This window comes from Mesocricetus auratus, unplaced genomic scaffold (genome assembly GCF_017639785.1).
Source record: "Mesocricetus auratus isolate SY011 unplaced genomic scaffold, BCM_Maur_2.0 Super-Scaffold_100009, whole genome shotgun sequence".
Lineage (NCBI taxonomy): Eukaryota > Metazoa > Chordata > Mammalia > Rodentia > Cricetidae > Mesocricetus > Mesocricetus auratus.
The window spans coordinates 23203516-23220896 of NW_024429193.1; the positions used below are offsets into that span (position 1 = coordinate 23203516).

The 17381-nt window shown below is 41.9% G+C and overlaps 1 long non-coding RNA gene across 3 annotated transcripts; it reads right to left on the bottom strand.

The window, feature by feature from the left end:
• Positions 1-6836: 6836 nt before the first annotated feature.
• On the bottom strand, positions 6837-7830 carry LOC121142180. Of its 3 annotated transcripts, XR_005879161.1 has the most exons (3): positions 7605-7830; positions 7368-7496; positions 6837-7231 (listed from the first exon to the last, which is right to left on the bottom strand). It is a non-coding gene; the product is annotated as an uncharacterized LOC121142180 (long non-coding RNA). The 3 variants fall into 3 exon arrangements; XR_005879160.1 differs by having other exon boundaries at positions 7372-7830; XR_005879159.1 differs by having other exon boundaries at positions 7368-7830.
• Positions 7831-17381: the final 9551 nt, after the last annotated feature.

Here is a 17381-nt window from a genome sequence, read left to right on the forward strand (position 1 = left end):
ATTTCCAGTACCAGTCATGATTTCCTTCCAGTTGTACAAATCTTAATCCAATTAGAGACTGTTGCTTACCCCCAAGTATGCAAGCCACTATGGCACCTTTAGGGTTACTGAGTCATGCTGGTCATTGTGGAGGTTCATGGGTGTCATAGCTGGATAGGTCTGTTGTTTGCTGTTCTCCTTTGGAAACATGCATGGTATCTTCTATCATGAAAGCAAGTCGGCAGGGAAGAGGTATTCAAGTGAGTTCCAGCCCAGGGGCCTTTGGGCCCTGTGTCTGATGAGTGTGGTGTCTTCAGCAATATGAACTTACCTTCTACCTATGGGAGTCAACAAAGGACAACAGCAACAACCTGTATGTTTAGGGAGTCTCTTGAACAAACCTGAACAAAAACTCACAGGAGGGCTTCTCATGTTTGGTATTGGGGTGTTTGTTAGATGGTCATTAGTTCTTGGAGGGAGTATTGTCAGTCTAGGTAGGAAATTTTCATATATATATATATATATATATACACATATATATGTATATATATATATGTGTGTGTGTGTGTGTGTGTGTGTGTGTGGATTTATGTGGGTAGATTTTTATTTTAGGTAAATAATATGATTCCTTATGACAACACTTTGTTTTTCATAACTTTAACATTATTTTACATTCTCCCCTCCTAGAGCCCACTCCCATTTTTCCCATTTCTTTAATCAAATCACTAGTAAGCCGTTATTCCTATCTCTATTGTTTCCCTACCCAACACCCATCCTGGCAGTGGTCTCTGATTATTGTCCTGGTTTCCACAGTTACTCAGATTATCTACTCACCTTGGAGATTTGGAGCTAGGCACCTCTGATGAGAGGTGTTCTTCTGGGTCTGGGTCACCTCTCACACTTTGATCTTTTCTAGTTCCATCCATTTACCTGCAAAGTTCAGTTTATGATTTTATTTTTCTTTAGCTGAATAGTATTCCATAGTGCATATGTGTCACTCTTCTATTAACGTTCATCAGCTGGAGGACATTTAGGAAATGTCCTACTATTGTGAATAAAGTGACAATGAACATGGCTGAGCACATGTCTGTGGAAAAGGATGGTGAGTCCTTTGAACACAGGCTGAGGAACAGTATATCTGGGCTGTAGGGGCTCAGAAATTTTATTAACTCTGTCCCTTGATGACCAGGCATGCCCAGTGACTTGGCTACATCATCACTATGTCACTCATCGCGGGGACTCAGTGCGCATGTACACCATCCCCTTTAAAAGTCACCTCCAACCCCCCTTCTCTCTCTCTCTCTCAGCTCTGCATGGGTTGGTTACCTCTCACCCCCCTTCCCCTCCCTGCCTACCAATAAAACTCCATGTGGGATCGTTGAGTCATGGTTTGTGTCTCGTTACTGGGTAAACCTAGACATTTTTACAACATTGGTTCCCTGATCGGGAACCTAGACATTTTAACAACATGGGCCATAAGGTAGATTTGTTTTTAGCTTTTTGAGGTTTTTGACACACTGATTTCCAGAGTGGTTTGACTAGTTTGTAATCCTACCAACAGTGAATGAGTGTTCCCTTTCCCCACATCCTCTCCAACATTTGTTGTCTGTTGTTTTATTAATGTTTGCCTTTCTTACTGGGGTAATACAAAATTTCAAATTTGTTTTGATTTTTGCTAAGGGCACTGAACATTTTTAAAAGATATTTCTTAGCTAATTCGATTTAGGGTAGTCTTTTTCTATTTCTTTGAAGAGTGAAATTAGGATTTTGATCAGGATTTCACTGGATCTGTAAACGGCATCTGGTAAAATAGTCGTTTTTCACAATATTAATGCTACCAATCCTTGAGCATAGCCTGTCTTTCCATTTTTGGTATCTTCCTCTTTATATTTCTTTAGAGGTTTAAAATTGTTCATTATAATTGTCCTTCAACTCCTTGGTTAAGTTTATTCCTATCTTATGTTCTTTGAGGATATTGTGAACAGAAGCATGTAGTTGATCTTTTTCCTCTGTGTGTTTGCTGTTGGGATAGAAAAATGCTACTAATTTGTACAAGTTGATTCTGTATACTGCCACATCATTTAATTTGTGTTTCTAGAAATTTTCTGATAGAATTTTAAGGATCTCCAATATTTAATTGAGATAGGTTGACTTCTTCTTTTCCTGTTTTAATTCCTTTAATTCTTTTTCTTGTGTTATTGCTCCAACCAGTGCTTCAGGTACACTATTGAAAAGGAGTGGGCATAGTAGACAGCTCCATCTCATTCCTGACTTCAATAGGATTGTTTCAAGTTTTTCTCCATTTAAGATGACGTTGGCTGTACATTTCTCATAGATAGTTTTTATTATATTGAAGTGTGTTGCTTCTAGTTCAACATTGTCTAGGACTTTTATCATGAAGGTATGTTGGGTTTTGACAAAGAATTTTGCTGTGTCTATTGAGATGATCATGTGTTTTTTGTCTTCAAGTCCATTTGTGCAGTTTATTACATTTATTGACTTGTACATGTTGAACCATCCCTGAATCACAGGGATAGACCCAAATTGGTCATGGTAGATAATCTTTGTGATGTATGTCTGTATTCTATATCCAAGTATTTTTCTTGGACATTTTTGAATCTATGTTTATTATGGATATGTAGTTCTATTTTTTTAATGGGAAACATTTCATTACTATTTTAATTTCATTTGTTATGGGTCTGCTTAGGTTGTTGACTTATTCTTGGTTTAATTTTGGTGGGTTGGTGGAATCTAGAAGTCCATCCATTTCTTTTACTTTTTCCAGCTTAATGGAATACAGATTTTGAAGTATTTTCTTGTAATATTCTGAATTTCTCTGTGTTTGTAATGTTTGTTTTCTTGTTCACTTATGATTCTGTTAATTTAGGTCTTCTCTTTCTTTCATTTGGTCAGTTGAGTCAAGGGTCTGTCAATCTTTCTTATCATTTCAAAGAACCTGCTCTTTGATTCATTGATTTTTTTTGTGTTGTTTTGTTTCTATTTCATTAATTTCTTCTCTGATTTTTATTATTTCTTGCCACCAACTGGGTCTGGCTTTGGTTTGTCCTTATTTTTCCAAGTTTTTTTAGTGGAATAATTAGGTGATTAATTTGTGTTATTTCTGATTTTTCAACAGAAAACAGCACTTAGAGCTGTCATTTTTCCCTTAAGAACTACTTTCAGTGTGTCCTAGAGGTTTTGTTATATTGTATTTCATTTAGTTCAGGAGACTCTTTATTTCTTTCTTAATGTTTTTCTTTGATCCATACATCATTCAGTGAGGAATTGTTTAATCTCCATGAGTTTGTATGTTTACTAGGAATTTACTACTATGGTAGTTTGAATGTGATTGGCCCCCAGTAGTGGCACTATTAGGAAGTGTGGCTTTGTTGCAGTAGATATGGCCATGTTGGAGGAAGTGTGTCACTGTGGGACTGGGCTTTGAGGTCTCATATATGCTCAAGCCAGCCCATTGTCCCAGACCACTTCCCATTGCCTGTGAGTCAAGATGTAGGACTCTCATCTCCTTCAATAGCACCATGTCTGTCTGCCCACCACTGATGAGGGGTGTCTTTCTATATGATGTGAATATATGTTTCTCGTATTGGTTGATGAATAAATGCTGGTTGGCCAGTAGCCAGGCAAGGAGTATAAGTGGGCTACCAGACTAGGAGAATTCTGGGAAGAGGAAAGGCAGGGGACCAGTCACCATAGAGGTAGAAGCCACCAAAGGAGTAATATGCCAGAGCAATACAGGTAAGCCACAGCCTTGCAGCAACACATAGTTTAATAGAATTGGTTAATAATTAAGAGAGACCTAGCCAATAAGAAGCCTTAGCCATCAGCCTAACAGTTTATAATTAATATAAGTCTCTGTGTGTTTATTGGGATCCAAATGGCTACAGAACCAGGTGGAAGGTAAAATGTAAGCCACCCCAATTAAGTGTTTTTTCTTTATATGAGTTGCCATGGTCTTGGTGTCACTTCACAGCAATAGAAACCCTAACTAAGACAAACATCAATTTTAAGTTTTCTTGCATTGTAGTCCAATAGGATACAAGGAGCTATTTCAGTCTCTTTAAATTTGTAATTATTTCTTTTGTGTCACAAGATATAGTCTATTTTAGAGAATCTTCCATGTGGTACTGAGCTGAATGTGTAATCACTGGTGTTTGGATGAAATATTTTGCAGATATCTGTTAAGTCCAGTTAATGTATGGTGAAGTCTCCCACAGTCTAGGCTGGTGTGCAGGATGTGCCCTGGACCAAGCCAGGAGTGTGTGGGCCAATCTGGGAATGGTGAGTGGGAGGGAATATGGCAGGGAGAATCAGGCAGATTTATCAGGTTAGACCCTAATCTAGCTGGGTAAAGAGGTTGGATGTCAATGTTAATTTTTAAGAAAAGGACTGATTAATTTTATTGCTTTGACACAGGATTCTAAATAATGGCAGACAGCAGGGATGACCAGGGACACTTTCATCTGTTTTACATTCTGTATTATAAAGACATGCTTGCACTCCATGTCATAGAAACCAACACCAGCATGTCATTACTAGGTGAGCATGCACACACTGTTGTGGTGACATATTGTTTATGACCTGGTAAAGCCACTGGAGATCAGAATGCACAGCCAGCCACACTAGTTAGCTATAGAAGCTGGGCAATGGTGGCACACACTTTTAATCCCAGGACTCAGGAGACAGAAGCAGATGGATCTTTGAGAGTTCAAGGCTGTGGGGACACCAGACCTTGAGCAGAAACCCTCTTCCCCTTCGGCCTGGGAGCAGGCAGCTGTGTAATGTTTACTGAAAACAATTCAGTGCTTTAAAGCTCTTGATAGGGCTCACACGGCTAGATGCCTCTTCCTGTCCCCCCTGCGGTGTCTCCCCGATTCTGGGGCCGGAGTTAAAACCACCAGCCAGGAGGGTGAGAAGTCTGGAAAGAATTGTATGTGGATGGATGGCAGAAGTCCTTAAAAAAGGGAAGCTCTTTTTTCTTAGAGAGACTTCTCCTGAGACTCCTCTATCCTAAGCAGACTTGAGTCTCCTCCTAAGCTGACTTGGGAAGCATAAAGTTTTTCTTAAAACAACCGACCGGTCTCTGTGTCATCTATCCCGACCACCTCACTACAGTCTCGGATGCAGGCCGCACAGCAGGTGCGACACAAGGCCACCCAGGACAACACAAGAGTGAATCAGTCTAATAGAGTCACAGAGCTCACACCTTTAACCCCAGCACTAGAGAGGTCTATAAGGAAGAAGCTAAGGTCTCATGTGAGATTCAGTTTCCAGGCATAGGGAAGATAGGATCATCATTTCAACTTTGGTAGAGGTAAGAACTACTGGCTGGCTACTTTGCTTCTCTGACCTTCAACTTGAACCCCAATATCTGTCTCTGGATTTTTATTATTCCTGATACACACTGTTAATGACTCATTGGTTCTGTGATAACCCCACTCCCTGCCTCAGTGCTCCTGATGAACACAAAGTTGATAGCAGCAGAGTGCAGCATGACTCAATGATCCCGAAAGTACCTGAGCCCAAACATCTCAGAATAAGGGAAGGGCATAAGGGATGATCCCGAGAGATGATGGTAGCCATGTCAAGTAGTAAAAATGTGGCTGACCATGTGACCAGTGGTCAAGGACAGGACTGAACTCCAGAATGATTGACATCTTCCCTTTCCCCCATATAATGTGCTAGCTGCATAAGACATAAGGCAGATCTCTACGATATTAGTCTGCTGTCTTCTCAGTTTGCTGTCCGTTTTAAGATGTGCTGAAAGACCACAGAATGGGATGTATGGTTTAGCAACCTTAATTGCAGAAGGGCTGTAAACCCACAAAAGGCCAAATTCCGGGCTGCTGACCACCTGTGAAGAACTGACCAGGGCGTCAGAGATGGGCAAACAAGATTCGTGGGAAACAAGGAGATGATAACCACCATTTACTTAGGGAGAGATGATTAACTCATACCAAGGCTTGAGGAATTTACAACATGTAGGTCAGGAAGACATCTACTTCCCCTGGTCAGTAGTTATGTACCCCCCCTCCCCGGTCACAAGATAGGGACCCCTCCCAAAGGCTTGTGGTTTTTGTCTTTAAAAGCTGATTGTAACTGAACCTCGGAGCCAATCGGTCTAAAAGCTGACCGAGAGGCCCATCTGCAGATGCCTAATTAAAGCCTCTTGCGTGTTGCATCAATTGGCACGTGGACTCTTGATTCTTGGGGCGACGAATCCAGCTTGGGGACCCCTCCTCAATTCTGGGAACCCCAACAGTGCTTGCTGGGCCAGGCGTTGGTGGTGACTCATGCCTTTAATCCCAGCACTTGGGAGGCAGAAGCAGGTAGATCTCTGTGAGTTTGAGGCCAGCCTGGTCTACAGAACAAGTTTCAGGACAGCCTCCAAAACAATACAGAAAAACCCTGTTTTGAAAAACCAAAAAAAAAAAAAAAAAAAAAGAAAGAAAGAAAAGAAAAAAGAAAAGGGCTCTGCCCTTTGGCTTCTCTGACCAGCAACATGGCTTGAATTCTAGCTCAGAAACAGCATCCAAACATTGTTCCCAAGATCTTGTGATTTCAGAGACAGAAATTTTCCTCAGAATAGTTCAGAGGGAATGTCCACTTTTTCTCTGTCAGGTAAGCATGCTAAACATAATGCATGTGCGTACACACACACGCGCGCGCACACACACACACAGGCAAAGGGACACACTCTCCCACCCCCTCCTTTTTCTTTCAAGCTGGTAAGAAAATCCCATGGGTTTCTTCTCAAGCTATCAACAGAGATTAAAGAAAGACACAGACTTTGAACAGTGCCTTGGGCTCTGCCTGGGGTACACTCTGTATATCTTCTATAAGTAAGAAAAGGGCACTTTATTCTCAGAAAGCAAAAGTGTAATCTCTAAAAGGGGAAAATTCCTTTGAATATAATAAACTTGATCTCATTCAGTTGTGCGGTATTTCTCATGCCACCACTGTGAACATACAATCTACCGCAGGGTCAGGAACTCACTGGTTGCCTGGTGCTTTTCCATTCCAGCCCAGGGACAGAAGGGGGCTTGCTGTGAAAGGACTCCTCACTCCGGCCCCATGTCTTAGAGCATTTGACTCATGGATCCTATCGCTGTCATTTGCTGTGGTTGTAAAGCCATGTGAAGCATGCAAGTGAACTTAGTATAGAGCTTGGATGATGAATCCGTTTTCCAGGGCGGCCACGTGATTTATTTCCTTGGAAGTCTGCTCTGTGTTCCTGTGAGACAGAACGAAGAGCCTGTGTTCACAAACCATGCTGTCTGTGAACCCTTTGGAAAGCACTTCGGAAGCTGTTCCACTGTGCGATCAGTGAAGCGAGCATGGAGTGCTGCCAAGGAAGACAGGTGCCTTACTCACTGAGACGTTCAAATAGGTACTCGGTGCTCTTCCACGCAGCAGGCTCAGGACTTCCAGATCCAGCCCCGTGGCCAGTCTACCGCTTCCTCTGCAGGTGCACATCCCTGCCCCAGGCCAACAGCATCCTAAGGTTCGGATGAAATAGAATCTACCTGCGTCTCTGCGGGGTAGACATGCAGGGCGTTTGTGTGATTGCCCAAGGTTCGGACGGACGTATCTGTGGATTGTTTTACCTGAAGCCTGGAAACGCGGTTTTCTTTGCACACAATAATTAGAGAGGATGCCTGGTTTCCATGCTGCCAAATTCTCCTCCTACCTGTGACCAGCAAGTCGCAACTCCTTGGGCACGATAGGCTCTGTGAGCAAAGTCGCTAGAAGTGAGGAGGAGGCGGGTCGCATTCTCTCACACCTTCCTCTTTGTTTCAAGCTGGCAAAACAAGTTCACGCGGGTCTCTCAAGTTCCCACCACAGAGTAAACACTCAGACTTTGAACGCTGCCTTGGGCTTTGCCTCAAGCACCAGGGTAGATGAAAGGGGCGGGGCGCCTCCTTTCATCCAGCACTCTACCTCTGTACATTCTGGAAGAAAAAAATAGGTGAGCTTGTCTGGCTACTTGAGTTCCACAAAATTTCCCCTGAGATAACAACAAACTGTTTTACGGGATTGATTTGAGGGTTGGGTTGCACCTATTTGAGAACACCACCACCACTTATTAAATAAGAGAAATTGATCTTTCTTCCACAAGTATAGGTCTTTCGAGAACAAGAGAGACTAATAAAGCTAACAAGAGCTCAGAATTAGGATCAGAGTTGATGCTTATTGTACTGCATTTCTTTGACTCACCAACTGCCTAGGGTTCTAATGACATTCACACCTGAGGATGTACATACTAACAAAATGAATGCATACAAAATAATCCTATGCTTTTTTTCTTTTTGATTTTATTTATTTAAATTAGAAGCAAGCTTGTTTCACGTGTCAATCCCAGCTCCCTCTCCCTCCCCTCTGCTCCCGCCACACTGCAGCACCCCCAAGCCCCCACCCAATCCCCACTTGGCTCCCCAGGAAGGGTGAAGTCCTCCATGGGGGGATCCCCAGAGTCTGTCACTTCATCCAGGACAGGGCCTAGGCCTTCCCCATGTGTCCATCCCTCCATGTGAATGAACTCCCAAAATCCATTCATATGCCAGGGATAAATATTGATCTAGTACCCAAGGCCCCATAGATTGCCAAGGCCTCCTCACTGATCCCCAAATTTAGGGGGTCTGGATAAGTCCCATACTAGCCTCTCAGCCATCAGTGTGGGGTCCATGAGCTCCACCTTGTTCAGGTCAGCTGTTTCTGTGGTTTTTACCAGCCTGGTCTTGACCCCTTTGCTCATCACTCCTCTCTCTCTGTCACTGTGTTCCAGGAGTTCAGTTTGGTGTTTACCTGTGGATATCTGCCTCTGCTTCCATCAGCCACTGGATGAAGGCTCTAAGATAGCATATAAGGTAGTAATCAATCTCATTATCAGAAAGGGCATTTAAAGTAGCCTCTCCACTATTGCTTAGTTTGCCAGCTGGTGTCATTCTTGTAGACGTCTGGAAATCAGACTAGTGCCAGATCTCTCCTCAAACCTGTAATGACTCCCTCTATTATGGCATCTCTCATCCTAATCTCCCCTATTCTTCCGCCAACTCAACTTTCCTACTCCCCCCCATGTACTCCCCTCCTCTTCTCCCCCTCTCTTCTTCCCAGCTCCCTCTCCCCTGCCCCCCATGCTCCCAATCTGCTCAGGAGATCCTGTCCCATTCCCTTTCTCTGGGGTACCATGCATATCTCCCTTAGGGTCCTTCCTGTTTCCCAGACTCTCTGGCAGTGGAATTGTAGGCTGGCACTTCCCAGATCTATGTCTAAAACCCATACATGAGTGAGTACATACCATGTTTATCTTTTCATGACTGGGTTACCGCATTCAGGATGGTTTCTTCTAGTGCCATCCATTTGGCTGCCAATTTCAAGATTCCATTGTTTTTTTTTTTCTGCTGAATAGTACTCCATTGTGTAAATGTACCACATTTTCTCTATCCACTCTTCAGTTGAGGGGCTTCTAGGTTGCTTCCAGGTTCTGGCTATTACAAATAACACTGCTATGAACATAGTGGAACAGATGCCCTTGTTGTATGAATGTGTATCTTTTGGGTATATGCTTAAGAGTAAAATTGCTGGGTCTTGTGGTAGACTGAGTCCCATTTTCCTGAGGAAACTCCATACTAATTTCCAAAGTGGCTGTACAAGTCGGCACTCCCACCAGCAGTGGAGGTGTGCTCCGGTTGTTGTGGCACATGCTGGTAGGATTTGCTGAAGAAGGCAGAGGCAGGAGGATCATGAGTTCAAGGCTAGCCTAGGGTACACATTTAAAGTCTATGGCTATACCACCCTGAATGTGCCTGATCTTGTCTACTATGCTTTTAAGGGACCCCTCCAACCCAGATGAAATCAAGGAAAAGCAAGCCACATTGTACCTTGAAACACTGTAACTATTGAGAAAGCCAACTGACCAAACAACTAAAAATAAAGAATCCTTCTCCACACACCACTCATATGTCATACATACATATATACATATCACCATGTATACATACTACCATAATATACACCGCCCACCATTCATATGCCATACATACAAACTGTTATACATATACACTGCCATACATAGGCACTACCACACATATACACCACCATAATGCACACCACCACACACACACATCACCTTCTATACGTCATACACATGCACTACCATACATACACAACACCACACCGTGCCCTCAGGCCTTTTCCACTAGATATTTCCACATCTAACAGTCTCCTAGGAGAACACTCTTCTCACATCCCAACAATACCACAGGGGACCTCGGAACTGTTTTCCCTACTTCTCCACAAACTGGTCAGTTTGAACGGGTTGTTCTAGTAGAATTTAGCAGCAGTAACAAAAGACAGAGGACCAAACCACACAACTCAACAAACCTGAGGACCAGAGTCACATTCGCTGTGACCTGCTGATGCGTCCCACTGAAAAAAAAAAAAAAACTGAGCCCCGCCCCTTCTTTGCCGCTCCCGGCACTTCCGGCCATTCGTGTTATGTCCTCGTTGCTCAGATTCACTGGTCAGAGCTCGTTCTAGTCCTGGCTTCCCATCATTCAGAAAACGAGCCGCTTGCCTTAGCAGTGAATGCTAAGTTTTCTCCTGTCCTCACTGTAATGATCCCCAGGCCATTTGGCAAAGGGGACATTTTTCTCCTGACACCTGTCTTAGACTGTGGTCTGTGAGGCATTCATTGCAACTTGCCAGATCACCTCTACTCTAACACAACTTGTCTTCCAAAAGAAGATAATGAATCAGTCACTTCAGGGTACAAAGGTTCCCGAGTTTATCCCCTTTCAAAGACACTAATGTAGCAGAACAGCAAAATTCCCATTTCCTAGTGCTCAAAGTGCAACGCTAATAAAAGGTCTCAGAGAAGCATAGCTTCCTAATGCCTTCACTGCCTAAGTGTATATAATTATAATAATTTACATATGGAAATAATCTAAACACTGTGTTCAAATTAAGGTGACAATCTATTCATGGATTTTAGTGGGCTAGTACCAATTTATCTTCTAATAAATAAAATTGAAAAAACTAAGCTTGAATTTTCATTTGCTGGGGGGGGGGATTAAAGGTATGTGCCACCACTGCCCGGTATATATGTCCATTGTTTTTTGTTTTATTGAGTTGGGTTCTTGTCACATAACATAGCTAACATGGCATTTACTGTATAGACCAGTTTGGCCTCGGACTTTCAGTCTCTAACCCATACTTCTTTTTCTATCAATAAGCTGTTTTTCTCTCTCACAATTTCATACATGTACACTATGTAGCCTGGCTCCTTTGTCCTTCATATCCTATCAGCCAACACCATCATCTCTAGAAATCTCTTTCCCATTTTTTCTACTTAGATGATTTGCTTGGTGTTCCACAGAGTCTAATCAGGGCTGTCTGAATGATCTTAAGTTTGTAACTGACCATCAGAGCCTGGTGGCTTCACCCATGGATACGCAACTGGATACCACGGTTCTCCTTCTCCCAGGACCTGTCACTTGCTAACAGATCAAAAGTACGCAGTAGGGCTCCTTGCTTCCTTCCCCCTCCATAGGTGACTATTTGGATGTCCTGGCTTCTGGACCCGGTGTCAGCATGCAAAGTTGCTGTAAGTTCCCATCCATGTCCTGCATTATCAGCATCTCTCTCTGTCCTCCATAAAGTTCCTGAGCTTTGAAGGCGTGGTGTGAATGTCTTGTGTAGGACTCATCAGTTCTTTGTTTTTGGCATCTTGTGCAACCATGGATCTTAAAAAATACATAAAAATAAGTTATTATCAGATGGAATAAACACATAAAGTTTCTCCATCAGTCACTTATATCTCTATCAGTCACTATTATTATATGAGAAAGCTTAGTTTCAGTTGCCATAATTATTTAAGTATGACTTGAATAGGAGACAGTTTGTGGATTAACACTCAACCATAGTCCATACTTTGGATGACACTATTTTTAATTATGTGTCCCTCAAGGATGGGGACACCATTTTTTTTCCTCACCCCAAAGAGGGTATAGGCAACAGACAAAGCCAAGAGTAGGGACAGGAATAATTTTAAGTCTAAAATTGGAAAGAGTTTCAGTGTCGAACTTTGATATACTCACTATCTATAGGTTTACGAAAAGTGCTATCTAACATCCCTGACATGAAGCAGGGCTCTTCACAGTCCTGTTTGGGGGTTTCTTTTGGCTTTGTTTTTCAAGGTAAGTGTGGGAGGAACTTAAATAATATTTTCTACAGCTCCCTTATTTAAAAGACTAGCAATTATGCATGTAGCTACTAGATATCTTCATGAACAAGAGCATGAGGAGGATTTGACAAAGCCCACTGGACTGAGTACCAAAACAGATGTCCTGACTACTCCTTTATTGTTTTGGGGGATAAAACCAAGTTGAGCAATTATTTTAAATCTCTATAAGTCCCATGAGCCAGTCTAAAGAGACATTTAGCTAAAAAGCTCCTAGTGACAAAATTGCATTGTTGTGTTGCTCTGTTGGCCGATCTACTTAAGACTTGAAAAAGAATGGTTTATTTCCTTGAGCCCCAAAGATCTGAGGGTGTCCCTGAGGAGAATGAACCTAAGTGCCTTACTCTGAGTGCTGTGTTAAAAGGTAAATCAGTGTTTGGCTATGGCAATGGAGGTAGCTCAACAAAGGTTAGGGCTTCAATCCCCTGCCTCGGCGTAGGGGCAATGAAGAGCAGTGTCTTCGTGGGAACCAGCTACCTGTCTCACTGCTGAAGCAAAGTTGTTCTTCCTGAGTGAAAGAAGTGAGATGTGGAACCTGACAGGTGACTCTACATTAGACAACTGATTCCCAGATTTGATTTATCCTGTAAAGCCATATTGCTGCAGAACCTGTGAAATAAGGAAAAGCTAGTTGAAATCTCCTACATAAATAAAAGGCGGAGACTTCCTTGAAGGTGAGATTAACCAACAGTGCTGAGGCTTGAGGGTAGAGATCTCTTGCACGGTTCTGGTGTTGAGCTCCGGCGTGGAGACAAATAACAAGGAAAGAAGATAATGATCTAATACAGGCTGTGGTGTCATTGCCCAGACGGCAGGAATTTGTCTCATCTACAGAAAAACTGCCTCACGCCAAATGAAAAGTGCCAGCCATGCTAATTGGAGAACAGCTGTTTGCTAGTGTCTTTATTGGGTCAGTGTGCTTCCCCTTTGGCATAGATGCACACACGCGTACGTACTGTGTGCAGCTTGACAACAAAGCCACTTCCTTTCGATTGCTAGTGTAACAATCGCTCAGAAAGTGCTTTTGCTTAAAACCATTGACTTCTTACTGGAGCCCAGCAAGTGACTGAAAGCAAGGAAAATGGGTGGTGTCCAGTCATCATCTTCACTCTGCAGCCACTGTGGATTCTGAGAAGAAGACTGATCAATACACACCTTTATGATGAGGGATCACACACAGACAAGCACGTGCAAGCTCACAGATGATCTGCCAAAATGAGAGCAATTGCCTATGATGCTCTCATATGATGATGATGAGATTGAAACTGAGGCAGGAGTTTTAAGGAACCAGATCACTCCTCGGGAGCAGAAAGAACTTCTTCCCACCACCTAGCTGAACCAGAGCTGGGATAATTACCGTCAAAACATGATTTAAGCAGCACTGCTCAATTATGTGTACCTCTTGCCCTGTGACCCAGCTCTCCTGTATTTAAACCCAAATCTCCTGCCAGTTCCTTGAAGACAGTCTTGCAGGGCACACTCAACCCCTTTGCAAGCTCCTTATTCTTCTTTTTAACACAAATGGCATTTGGAGATGGGTGGTTGAGTCCAGCCTTTTGGGACCCCCGAAAATCTGGTGGCTAAACACAGCCTGTAGGGACCCGTGGAGCCTGGGCTTTCATCCCAAAGTTTGATGTCAATAGTGTAGTTGCCAGCATTCCAGGGAGATTAGAATATATTTTAAACTTATTGTGTCTTTTTAAAAACATATGTGCATATATTTTTTCTCACCTACCTATATTGCTTTACCTTGTAACTAACTGATTACTTAAAAAATAAATAAAGGATTATAGTTGAGTATCCATCTTGCTTTTTCTATATAGGCTGTACTACTAGGTAACTAATAGGTAAAATAAATATCTATTCACTCAGTCCACAGCCCCCTTTTTGTGACACTACAGATAAACATGGGGATTTTAGGCAAACGCTATATCACTGAACTTTATCCCTCTCCTGAAGAGTTTTATTTTAAACAATATTTCAATTAATAATGGAAAATCATATGATAACACTATAAAAATCACCATTTTGAATATCTGAATGAGTTAATGAACTGAACCAATGACCATCAACATCTCCTGCAACATAAAGAGACAAATAGCCTGACATCAGGGAACAATGTAAACTGGCCAAGCCCCTGTTTTCAGGATATCCAGAGAACAAAAGAGTGTGTTGGTGAACTCTATCATAAGACCCTCAAAATGCCCAAGCCTGTGGTACACCTTATATTAAATGTGAAAGATTTTTCAGCAGATGGACTGTAAGGCAAAGAATGAAATGGAGGATAAAGTCATATGCTGTGACGTAAAACACATACCCCTCCAAAACAGGCTTTTTGGTTTTTTTGAGTCAAGATCTCACTCTATATATTAAGATAACCTGGATCTCATAAATATCCCAGGTTGCCCTTCAGGTCTTAGCAGTACCACACTCAAGCTTCCTTGGTACTGAGATTACACATATGAACCATCTTTCCAGAACAGGGCATGTGTAAATTGGACAGATCAACAAAAGGGGCTTCTAGAAAGAAGATGAATCTTTATGTGTTGGCCTGGGGATATAGAAAGTGTTTGACATATAGTAGTTCCATGCTATACCATTTGTTCTATGAATTTTTTCTAGATTCATATTGACTTTATAATTTAAAAACTATACAGCTGTTACCTGATCTGCTCATCACCCATGTGGAAAACAGGACCGAGGTCAATGGGTGTTTTTCCTTTGAGCATTCCTGTAAACACCTTCCTCTAAGCTGGAGAGTGCTTTCCTGTAAGTAGAACTTGTTAAATGCTTCTCATACCTTCCGAGTGCACCATGGTTGCTTATCTCATTCTGAGTCAGATGTCAGCTTTCCCTGCAATTAAAATTATCCAAATATTTTACAGAAGTTCTGGCTACAGCCTACATACAAATCTACATACTGATAATATCCTGGTTTCTCAGCCTTTATGCTCGTTACCCTACTATCCTCTCCAATTTAGATCAAAACCCTCATTTTTTCAACAAATGAGAAAGGTGTGTGTGCTTTGGAAAGATCTCCTACACCTTCTGAAGTATATGCCTACTCTGTAACCCACCAACTCTATTCCCATATATTTACCAAGAGAAAAGAAAGTAAATGCTTGCAAAAATAATCTACAAGAATGTTCTTTGCAACTTTATTCAAGTGGCCCAAAACTAGAGACAATTCAAATTTCCATCGGTACAGAAGAGATTATATGCTTATGTAATTGAATGCTAATCCACAATTTTTAGAAAAAGGGACAAATAACTAAAGCATGGAACATTATGAGAGAATTTCAATAAAATTGTGCTAACTAAAAGGCACTGCACTCAACAAAGAATATATATCTTATGAACATACTTGTGAGATGCTTACAACAAAATACAATAATTGAAAGTGGAAACATGAACACAGTCGTTGCCTTTTGGGCAGTGGTAAAAAGACTTACAGAGCAAGTACTATGTGTACTGTATACAGGAGGGATGTGGCCAAGTGAGATTTGATGGGAGAGGTTGATACTTATCTGCTTCTGTTTCTCTGAAGATTTCCACACACCAGGCACAAGCTTTGCCAGGAATCAGTTCAACATCCCTACCCTCATCCCTACCACCTTGCAGGCAAAGGGCTGTATTTTGAAAGAAGCCTTAATTGCACAGGTACAAGTATGTGTCAAAATGTACAATTAGTGCATTGCATTTTACATAAAATTGTTATCAAAATGAAAGGAGCCCAGAACTCTAGGGTAGTGACATACATATTAAATTACTTATGAATAAATTTTAAGGTATCTATGGATTGTTACAAAACAACATCTACAAATCTAAAAGACGAATGGGCCAATCAACAGAGATATGATAGGAAAAAATATTGGGTGCAATGCAAACACTAAGACTGACAACACATAGACTAACTGAGAACTTTCAACTTGATTATATGTTTAAAATGATTATGGGCTAGGAAGGTTGCTCTTGTTGACAAGCCAGATAGCCTGGGTGAGATCTCTAGAATCCACAAGGTAGAAAGAACCAATTGACTGGAAAACATTACCCTCTGACCTCCAGATCCAAACCACCACAAGTGTGTGCGTGTGTGCGAGTGTGTGTGTGTGTGTGTGTGTACTACACACATGAGTAACTATGTGTGAAATAAGCAATAAAAAATTACCATAATAAAACATATGAGCAAAGGCAGCAAATGAGATCATATCAGTCATTATTTAGAAATCTGTGGAATTCAACTGAGAATAAAACACAATCCCTGGTGCACAGGCCTCCCAGGCACTCTTGACCTCTGTTTACATCCCATATGTGTTTCTAGAGTCTCAGCCTTCTGTCTGTCCTCCAAGCATGACCAAGTCAGTTTGTCATCAAAGCTCTGCATAGGCACTGCTTCTCTCTGAAATACTCTACACCTAGCTCTTCTTTGTACTCCTCTTTCTTACTTCTTTGGTCATTATAGTCACTCAGACAGATAGTGACATATTAATTAATAAATATTGCTGTGCCCAGTTGCCTGTATTCTTGCTGACCTGCTTGCATGTTCTGCACCGAAGATTACCTTCTGTGTCAACTTCAGAAGCTCTACAGTCCCTCCCAGTAGTTGCCTTCAGGAAAGGTACCTGATGGATACACATATATTATCTGAGCAGGAGGATAATGGGATTCGAAGTTTGAGGCCAACCTGAATTCAAGGGCAGATTGGACTACATAGCAAGGCCTTGGCTACAGAGCAAAACACAGACAAGACATGATGGCACACACCAGAAACCATACCCCTTGGGAAGCAAAGACATAAGAATCAAGATGTTAGTGTCATTCTCAGCGACATAGTGTATTTGACATAGACAGTCTGGGCTACAGGAGACTGTGTCATTAAAAAGCAGGGGATAGCTGATATCTCCAAGGAAATATTAAACAGCTGCCCACATGACTATGTAGCCTAAAGAATATAATCAGCATAAAGGACAGGAATAGAACTGAAGAGTATATACGAGGGGAAGAATTTAAAGTAAGATAATCTCGCTATGCCCCACCTGGAGAACAGAAAAGTATAACATCACAGATGCCCAGCAAGGCCTACTACAGCATAAATAGAAAGACCCAGCTGGTGTACACAAGGTGACAAGGCCAGTGCTTACAT